Below are 10,559 nucleotides of genomic sequence, written 5' to 3'. Positions count from 1 at the left end.
AATAAATAACTCCACAATAGCATGTATTTTTGTTCAAACCATGACTGGATTCAATGAACTGTGCATACATTTTATGTTCTTTAGGGAAAATTAGTTACTTTGGCATTCTTCTTTTTGTATAGAGGTAGAGTTGCATCATATTGACGCTAATTGTTTCTATCGTAGAGACCCTTGACTTTTAGCTGTAGGTACGGCGAACTGTCAAGAAACTGAACCTCACATGAGATTGTATGTCTGTAGTGTTGTATATTTTGTCGCTATATATTTTAGAGAATTTAACATTCCACTAGTCAACATCAGCTTAGCTTACAGAGTTTCCTACTACAAAACCAGATATGGCATTTTAAAAAATGCTCAGCTTCAGCTTGTAATTACCTTGAGAATAAGCTGCAGTACTACCCTTTGCACCAGAGCAGAATTTCACCAGTGCAAACTACGGCTGCAAAAGGACATCTGCAAACTCCATCACACCTGCAAGACACAAACCAACCTAAAACTTCCTTCTGGACAACAAAATAAATAATAATGCTTCAGTATGGTGGTAATAATGCTTCTTACCTGAAGGAAGGTCTCCTTCAACACACCTACTTATATTTTCTGTTAACCATCTATTCCCTGTAACAATGAAAACAGATACTGGGAAGGCAACAGAATAGCCACTTCATAACTCTACATTTCTGATGTTTGGAGAGACTCAGTGACATAATTACTGTTTATAAATTATACTGATCCTAGATTTGGTCTAGTAAACAAAATAAGATTTAGGAATATTCTTTTAAATAATCAACTCTATTGTGGTTCATGATAGGATAAAAAAATAGATTTGAAGCAAAGCAGTGGTATAAATTTCATCATTACCAATATCAAGACCATTCCGTTTTCACATGTTAGGTCCTGTGAGTTCAAGGGGTCATCCAAATTGTTTTCACCGTGCAGAAAAAATGGCAGACCACATGTGGAACCATCAGAGCAGCTGATGACTGTAACAGTGTCATGGTATCTGAGAAATTATTCAGGTTTTTTATGTCAGGAGAAATCTGGACTTTGTGTACAGTAAATGTTAACTCCAACTTCAGGAGGAAGTTTTACCAGAAAGATATATGGCATTTCACCCTAGGATCCATCTGTTTCCTCTTCTACGAGCATTGATTGGCATGGCACATGGTCACATAGTTGTAAAGCCTCCCACCACAGCTGATGTACGCCATTCTTAAGCAAACTGCCATGTCTCCTGGAAGCGGAGGTATTTCAAATCATGTTGCAATAATCGCAGCATTGAAACTCCCTCAGATGCTCCCAAAAAAAGTATGGAGGATTACAAATTTAATTACTGTAGTTATTGTACAGCACAACTAGTGGGAGTCTATGTACAAACTATTGTTTTCTACTGTATATGTTCATACTGGGCAGGAGATTCCTCAAATTTAACAACTCTTTCCAGAAATTCCAGGTATAATCTGAGCAAATTTTGCCAGACAAAAACAGAAATTACCAATTACTGGTAATCGGTAAATTGGTAATTGGCCTCCTTAGAGTCAGCCACACATCACAGAAAAGCTTCAGAATGACATGTTAAAATATGATCATATGTAACATTATGTGTAACACATTAAATAATGTATCACACTGTTGTGAGTCCCTTACCAAAAATCTGTACAGCAGAACTCCATAGCACAATCACTCGCATTATATATTGCATGAAATGAAACAAAAAGTAAACTGCAGATGGCATAAAAAAAATATTTACTTCCCTTACTGGATTTCCTCTCTACTGCTGTTCTGAGATGACCCAGGCCAGCAGCCAAGCACCAATGCACCAAATTTCTCAGCTCCCACTGCCCAGCAGGACTGAGGGCAGAATAGGAAGATCAAAAGCAATAAAAGTCATGTGTCAAGATAAAGACAATGGAAGAGGAAAGGGAAAGGGGAAGGGAAAGGGGAAGGAGAAGGGGAAGGGGAAGGGAAGGGAAGAGAAGGGGAAGGGGAAGGGGAAGGGGAAGGGCAGGGAAAGGGAAAGGGAAAGGGAAAGGAAAGGGAAAGGGAAAGGGAAAGGGAAAGGGAAAGGGAAAGGGAAAGGGAAAGGGAAAGGGAAAGGAAAACAACTACCAAGTGATGCATAGGTGATCACTCCCACAAGCACAATGATGCTCAGAAAGTCTCTGAGCAGTGGTCACATTGGAAGACAACCCTACCTCCCCACCTTTCTTCATCTACCCCCAGTTTTGTCTGCTGAGTATGGTACAGAATATCCCTTTGTTTGGTTGGGGGCAGATGTCCCAGCCTATGTCCCTTTCCAACTTCTTGTCCACCTCTAGCTTACACACTGGGGACAGAGTCAGAATATGAAACAAAGCCTCAACGTTCTGCCAGCAGTCCCCAGAAATAGTCAAATCATTAATGTGTTATCAATATTGTTTTAGCCAAGCACAGCACCATATTGGCTGCTTTGAAGAAAGCTGATTCTATCCCAGTCAGGTCTCATACAATTGCTCATGTGTAATTTAAAACCATTAATGATTTTGTCACCAATTTAAGACTTCTCCTTTAAAAATAGTTCATAGTCCTACAATGATTTTCCAAAAGCTGTTTCCTGCAGATTATGCTCTTTTCACACTTGGATATTGATAGGAAAAGAACTGTGCCACTAAAACACATCCAAGAATTATGTTTACCAAGTTCTTTTTTCCCAACATTTAGGCAGTGCCAATACGAAACACATGGCCACTACAGAAGTTACCAGAAGTCTCACTGAAATGGACCAAAGCCAGAGACCTATTTAACTGGTATGAAACACGAGAGTTTTGCACTTTGGTGGCTCTATTAACTGTAGGGGGTGTATGGTCCATTTTGCAAGGAGGAAAAAGAGCCAGTATTTCACCATTGAAAATAACACCCATATGCCACTTAGTCCTAATGCTGACTTATTATGGGGAAGAAGGAAGCAGACTTCACGTCCCCCTAGCACTGCCCATCACGGGACAAGATGCTGCGTCATGCGGCACAGCCACAGCTGCAGTGGGACGTGCCCACTCAGGCCTCAGCCAAAGCCCGTCTGCCGCTTATCAGCCCTGTATGACACACAGCAGGAGCAGCTCGGCCCTGGACAGTCCCCTGGTAATGGACAGTTGCCGCTGTTTTCGCGTGGAGCTACTTGCAGCAGGAATTAATTCCATGTCACACAAGCAGGGACTTGCCTTCAGCTCACTGCCTGGGCACACTGGAGTCTTCTCTGCGACTGCAGTTGCTACGAAAGTATTTTTGATTGAAATATGTGGGGTTTCTGAGTGAAATATAACAGGAAGGGGAGATACTGGGCTGTGCTAGACCCCTGTGTTGCTCCAAAAGTAAAGCCTTTAAAAGTCATTTTGTCTCCGAAGTACACGAGTACTGAAAGACACAGAACTTCAGTATTCACCAGAAGCGTGCATACTTATTTTCTCCTTAATAGCAAATTTGATACACTTCGGTCCTCTGTCCCAAGCGCGGTACCAAGCACGTCCATCTCACAAACCCTGCTGTGCAACGCCGCTGCCACAGGGACCCAAACCGCAGAGTGCCAAGGAGAGCCATATCATGGGGTCCCAAGAACAGCTATATCACGCGGCACCAAAGGGACCCACCTCACAGGGTGCCAGGCAGGATCCGCAAGAGAGGGACGCTCCCTTGCCCCCGGGAGAAGCGACACCGGAGACCTGATCTGGCGCCCTCCCGGCGGGGCTGCCGCTCGAAAGAGGAGGAGGGAGCGTGCGGCGGCACCGTGTTGAGGAAGTGGCCACGGCTGTGAGAGAAAACGAGGAAACGGCCGTACCCCGGCCCAGCAAGGCTTGGCGGAGCCGCCCGCCCGAGGGCTGCCTCCTTGCCGGCTCTCTCCCAGCGGCAGCGGCAGAAGGCGGCGGCGAGGAGCCGAGCGACCCCCGGGGGACCGGTGAGTAGCGGCGCAGGGCCGCCAGCACCGGAGCCCCGCCGGCGGCGCGCCCGTCGCCACCGCCCCTTCCCCGACAGCGCTGCGCCGGGCGGGAGCGGGGCCGGGTGGGGCGGGCGGCGCTGGCTGCTGCCGGTGCCCGCGGGGGTCGGGGAGTGTCGGGGTAACCGGGAGAAGCAAGAGCCGGGCGGCCCCGCCGGGTCCCCGGCGATCCCGAGCTGAGCGGAGGGAAGGGCGGAGCGGCGCTGGGAAGCGGCAGCAAAGAAGCGGCACTCGTGTCGGGGAGCTAAGAACGCACCAGCTTAACAGCACGCGTGAGACCTTGTTCTTTCACAGCGTCCCTGAAAATAAACAGCACTAGCCCAGTGTTTAAGGAGCTCAAATCTAGAACTTAAATAAAAAAAAAAAAAATAGATTTAATAGTATCTTGATACGTTTTTGTGGTAGTAGTTATTAAACACAGCAAATTGTACACAAGAGTAGGGCTTCTGTGTGAATGGTGCATAATATGTTAAAAGATTTGAGGGCTGACAAAATGTCTTTAAAAATGTGTTTCTTTCTTACCAAACTTCCCTATTTTGTTTCCAAGAAGACAACCGTAGTGTATTACTAGAGGTGTTGAAAGTAGTTGAGTACGATGAGCCTGATGGCAGAGTGATTGCTCTTCTGTTCATATGTTCTGCCAGCGTTATTCAATTTTATTCTTTAAGTGCTGTACTACATAAACTTCGTGTTGTAGTTGGCCAGATTAGTTTGAAGTGATGTTACTTTGGACAAAGATGAGTAATACTTTTGTTAGGTGACACTGACTCCAGTAGAAGAGTGGCAAATGGAGTCCCAGTCTGCCAAATGGCATCATATATTCTCAAGTGCTTCCACATTAAAATGAAATTTTACCTTTTAAGGGTATTAACTGTTTTGTTTTAATTGTTATTTTCTGTTAGCGTCTTTCATGCTCTTTTTATCCACAGACGCTTAGATCTCCTGAGCCCTTGGGTTGAATCTTCAGCCTAATCTGTGGGCACAGCCATCCGGTAAAGAGCCAGCATCAACATGCAAAGCCGTGCATTTTTACAGGCTTAGAGGCCGTAAGCTGTACCAGTGTAGAGTACGTTGAGGCAGTCCACTTAGAGGAACTGTAACTTCTTTTTTTTTTTCATCCCTCTATTGAGCATTGAGTGATAAACAGACAAATAAGGAAGTTTGAATGTTCTTTATATTCTGACAGGTATCCTGTGGGGGAAAAAAATTGAAGTGTGGTGAAAACAAAATAATTACAACCACAGGGTTTGGAATCAGTTAGGATGCTCAAAAATGGCTGAAATAGATGAAGGTAAATAATTGCTTAGGTTTTGACGTTCACTTGAAATAACTGCAAAATCACAAGAGAAATTCAGTAGAAGTAGTATGGTTTTGCTTCTGTTAAAAATATTAACACTCTGTCAAAGCAAAGGTGAACTGTGCAGTGCTCCCATGCGCGTGATGCTGTGATTCTGATACCAGAGTAGAAACTGATCTGAAGTTGCAGGAATACAAGAACTGAAATTTATTTTTAGGAGCAGCTAGCAGGTTATTTTGAGCATAAAACAGCAGTTTAGAAGACTGATGGTAAAACTGTAAGATGAAAAAATATATTGAGTGACATTTCCTAAGTTTCCCATTCTTTCTTTCGGATCTGTTGTGTCAGGGGCTTTGGAACTGGAAGAAGTCACTTATAAAATGCATGTTGTGTTCAAAGGTCATGGTCTCACAAACACAGTTATTTTTTGCAAGTTACATCTCTTTTTCCTAATGCTTTTCCAAAATGCAGTATTTAGCAGAAAGCAATGAGTCTGTTGCCATTGCTGGTTTGAATATTATGACTGTAATGAATTGTGTTTGCATCTGAATCCACTGAAGATACTAGGTAGTGTCATCCTTTTTCCAGCTTTATGGACTTTTGGATCAGCACCTCGAGATCTGTTGTGTGCACATTAGACACGCTGTGCCAGAATCTGCGTGTGTTTAGTTCCAGAATAACATAGCTGAAAAGGGGAACTTGTCTGGTTTTCTATCATATTTACAAGGAATAATAGTTACAGAAAAAACTGTTCCAATGAGCTATTTAAAATTACTTCTTTTTACTTAAAGGTAAACACACGCCTAAGTGAGTTAACTCCACTGAGGCAAGAGTACTCGTACCATTCAAGGTGCCTGTCTAAAAGCTGAAGATGATTTTGCAGGCATTTGTGAGCATGAGTAGTAAAGTTCAGTCACAAGAATGAAAACTCCTCACCTTGCAAGAATTTGTGGGATCAGCTTCTTAATTCTTAATTTGAGAAAAAGCATTTTATTATAGGGATATAGTTTTGTAACCCAATTTAACAGTATTTTGCATTTGACAAAAGAAGAAAATCGTGGGGCAGGAGGTGATGGTAGCTCACTTTGTGTCACAGCTGGCATTTTTAGAAACGCTTTTACAGAGAAACGTTCCTAATGTTTGCACCACTTTTACAGAGAAACATTAATTTCTGCAGTTTAAGTTAAGCCCTTTGATCACTCTTGTGGGAAGAAGCCCTGGACTTGGCAGGATCATTTTGTATTCTTGTATGCAGTAGAGGATAGTACAATGCATAATTATATTTACTTTGGGCATAGTAAAAATAATTTGATCACAAGTTTTTGGTTACTATTTGCATTTTCCTCCTTTGATTTAAGATTTCGGCAGCAAGGTGATGTAGTTTATGTTGTCTAGCTTTTAATTTCGTGACACAGAGTCCTGTGGAGGCATACAGTGAAGCAGAAGAAAACCTTTTGCCACTGACTTCTGCATTGCTTGTCGTGGTGTTCAGAAAACATCAGCACTGCAAGTGCAAGCAGCATGAAGGAGCATTTATGCTCCTGCATCAAAATAAATGATTTCAGGATTTGTTGTAGAAAGGATAATTGATCAATACTCATAATGTTTGACTCATCTGCCTCAAAGAAATAAAATAAAATTTTGTAGTTTGTCTTTAAATTCCACGGTTAAAATTGGGTCATAACTTCCTGTACCTGCAGTGGCTAAGTGTCCACTTCTTTAAACATGGTTGCTGTAAGACAGAAAGAAAAGGGATCCCTCAGGGATCCTGATGTTCTCAGGAGACTTCAGTAGATGCAAAATGCTGCAAGTCTTGCCTTTGTATCAGGTATGAGAGCAGCTAATAAAAAAATTAACAAGTATTAGAACCTAAGTAATCAGTGTACAGGACTATGATACAGATAGTTTGTGCAGTTTCACTGTCACTTATTTTGTAACTAGCTGATGTTGGCATGTATTAGTTTGACCAGCTAGGAGTGGCCTGCCATTTCTATAGCTTTGTCCTAATTTGCTTTAGGACAGTGTTCTTCAGAAAAGAAATGGGATGCCAGGTGTCCTGAATGGCCAATATGTCCAACAACCTCCTTTCAAAATGCAATGAGGCGACACGAGGAATCTTTTAGCAGTGACACTTAGTCAAGGTAAGATGTGAGGTGCTAAAAGCTTTTGTAAAGAAGGAGGACTTGTAGCACTGTAGTGTGTAAATCCAGCCATGTAAATCCATGAGGCAACTCCTAGGCTGGGGATGGAGTTTAAATTGGCAGGAATCACAATTGTGGTTAGAGATGGATAGACAAAACACAGGCAGGAAGTGTTAGGGTAGAATACCTACCGAGGAAACGGGCATACGATTGCCTGAATAGTTTAACATCATAAAATAAATTTAAAAAAAATTATTTTTATTTTCTCAATCTATAAAAGCCCTTATCTTAAGCAACAGATTCAGTAAAATGAGTAAAAGGACCCAGGGCTCATCGTCACATACATCAGCCACAACCTAGCCCTACCCTCTTTGGTAATTTTTATCTGTCTCTTTTTCTTATTCCCCATTCCTCTCACTTCCTCCTCCTCTGCCTCCCCAATTTGGATAAACTAATGAAGTGAGAAAATAAAAGAAAAAAAACCCACAAAACTCTTGACATCAGAGCCTCTAGAATATGTAGAAGCCAGTTCACTGTCTCTCAGCTAAAGCCAGTGCAGCTGGCAGCATCAGTGAGATGCTGGAGCTAAAATGTTAAAATGTGTGCCACTGCTTACCACTGACTGTAGTTCTGCTTTTAAAAATTCTAGTCTTAATTTCAAAATTGGCTTTACAAATTTCAGGGGAATTATGCTCAGTTTAAAAGAATGGCTTAACGTTTTTTAGAAACTAGTTTTCTTGATTTTTTTGTAGGATTGCCTGAAAAGTTGATTTCTTAATCTAGATAGGAAAACAGAGGCTAGAAACTTGCTGTAAAGACAGTTCACCCCACTTCACCCCACCCCCAACTCTGTTAGAATGCATTACAGGAAAACTTAAACTGAAACATCTTTTTCATTATTGTGTTTGGAGGCAACATGGAAGAGGAAGCTAGAAAGTGTACTAAGCAGTCGTTATGGATAAATTCCTACTCTAGGAAACTCAGTCCAAATTTGATAACTTGAATAAAGAAAACAAGTTCACTTTATGCAAAAAAAACCAAAACCCAAACCAAAGATTTTGGCAAGGTGGAAGTCTCCAATATCTGAAATACGGAGAATGTAAGTAAAGGAAGCAGCAATAATGTAGGGATAGTTGACATAAAGTGTTTGATTTTATTGCTGCATTTCAAAGAATACATATGAATTGCAGCAGTATTTTCCTCAAAAGTTAGTAAAGCAAGCAGAATGTTTAAGGTAGGATTATTTTTGTAAATCAGATAATGGGATTAGCTATCTTTTGAATCAGTGGACCATCTTGCAATTTTCTGAGAATTATTTATTTAAAATTATTATAAAGAGGAAGAGCGTCCCCAGAATTGAAGTGAGCATCAAGGGAGGCTTTGAGTGACTATTCTGTCCTCAGTTCTTGGTATGTGCTGCCTGAGGTGAGCTGAACAACCGTGTGATAGCATTCATCTAGTGGATGTAACGAAGATCTGTTCCACAAGTACTTGTACGCACAGAAGTGCAGGAGGAATCCATTAAGGGAGGAGTGAACTCAAACCCACAGGAGCCTGCTTTCTGCAAAGGATGCAGGGCTGTTTTCACTTGGAAGCAGCGGTGTGTTGAGAGTGATGTTCCTAGTGTGAAACCCAGTTGCTCTGATTCCCAAGGGACAAGTTTCATCAAATGAAGGCAGATTGTTGGTATCCTGGTGGAGCAACTAACTGTAGCAACAATTGCCAGTGGACCATTTAGCAACATAACCATTGGTGCTGTGCAGACAACGGCACAGGAGAAACAAGCCTGACATGAGCTATTTTTTTCCAGCCTGGCAGTTTGTCATGCAAGAGCTGGGGAAGTGCTGCCTGATAGCCCAGAACGTGCTGAGGCCAGGTGCATCCTCTCTCTACCCAGAGTGACAAATGGGCCTTGTCAAGAGTATTTCACTGGTCCAGGTACTGCAAATAGGCTTCCTCCATGGGAGGGGAGGAGAAGGCTCGTGCCTCTCTGCGTAACATTTCTGGAATAAATATTCTCGTGTTTTACCTGAGAGCTGAGGTTACAGTTAATCCAAGTGGTCATTTGCTGGCTAAACGTGACTCCTGTCCTCTAAGAGACTGTTTGATGCACTCTTTGTAGCAGTGAGAGGTAAGCTTTAGCGGTGATGCTTGTTCTGAGGCTACAGGGTAGTATTGAGAGAGGACGCAGACTTAGTCTTTTCTGTACCACTGATTCACTGATGCACCAATTGGGAAGAGAATCATTTTTGCTGTGTGGTCTTTCTGATGTACTGCATCGCTAGAGGATGCTATTTTTGGAGAGAAGGCTTTGTTTGATCAGAAAAGTATTACATGGATTTTTAAGAAATGTCTGGCTGTGCGAGTTAGTATCACATCTTCCTTTCAGAAAAATAACATAAAGGTGCTTGTCCTTTCTTCCATACCCCTGTAGGTGTGAACTCTTTCTGAGTGTGATTGCCAGCAAGAGATGAACCCTTGGCAGTTATACAGTGCCTCTATAGCAGAACAGTAACATTGCTATATCCTCCTACCAGGAGCTTTTCAAATAATAACGTAATGTGCCACAGTTTTTATAGACTCTAGAAAGTGGCACTGAGAAATCTTGACCAGTTTTGTGGAAACTTTCGTATTCTAGGAGTACGAAAAGTAAGTTATTTTCGTCTCTGCAATATTTTCCCTACTTTACATAAAGTAGGATACTGCGGACTGTTTCAGATGACAGATAACCATGGTCTGCAAGAGGAACCTGCCTAATTTTGCCTCTCTAACTCACAGTGTGGCCAGGCAATTGAGGCATTCATTCAGCAACAGGTTTTAGAGGTCCTAGAGGTAGAGCAAGGCATTTTAGAGAAATGATTGAAGTATAATGGCGTCCGAATGTTCATTGAATGATTCATTGTTCACTTAACAATACACAATTGCTAATATTCGTGGCTGAGAAACTGAGATGGTTTATCTACATTTGTAGCCCTTAGAACAGGAACTAAATTGAGACAGGCAAAGCTGCACAGAGAAGGGAAGTTTATACCCTCATAGTAGCTTTGGAAACATCAGCCTATGACAACTAAACGAGTAGTTCAAAAAAAGGTAAATGAAGATACTTATTGGAACCAAAAAGCAAACATATCTTTTGGGTCTGCCCACTAGTAGAACC

At 42.0% G+C, this 10,559-nt stretch overlaps 1 protein-coding gene across 5 annotated transcripts in view; it reads left to right on the top strand.

The window, feature by feature from the left end:
* Nucleotides 1-3,232: 3,232 nt before the first annotated feature.
* Nucleotides 3,233-10,559, top strand: part of SYK (spleen associated tyrosine kinase) — a 51,211-nt gene continuing 43,884 nt past the window's right edge. For 4 of the 5 annotated variants that reach the window (XM_065045737.1, XM_065045736.1, XM_065045735.1 and 1 more), the window contains exon 1: nt 3,233-3,925. The gene's annotated coding sequence lies outside the window, so the exon portion shown is untranslated. The other variant, XM_065045738.1, reaches the window with a different exon arrangement.

The sequence above is a fragment of the Columba livia genome, chromosome Z, assembly GCF_036013475.1.
Source record: "Columba livia isolate bColLiv1 breed racing homer chromosome Z, bColLiv1.pat.W.v2, whole genome shotgun sequence".
In the NCBI taxonomy this organism is placed as follows: Eukaryota; Metazoa; Chordata; class Aves; order Columbiformes; family Columbidae; genus Columba; species Columba livia.
This window is presented reverse-complemented; position numbering and strand designations above follow the sequence as displayed.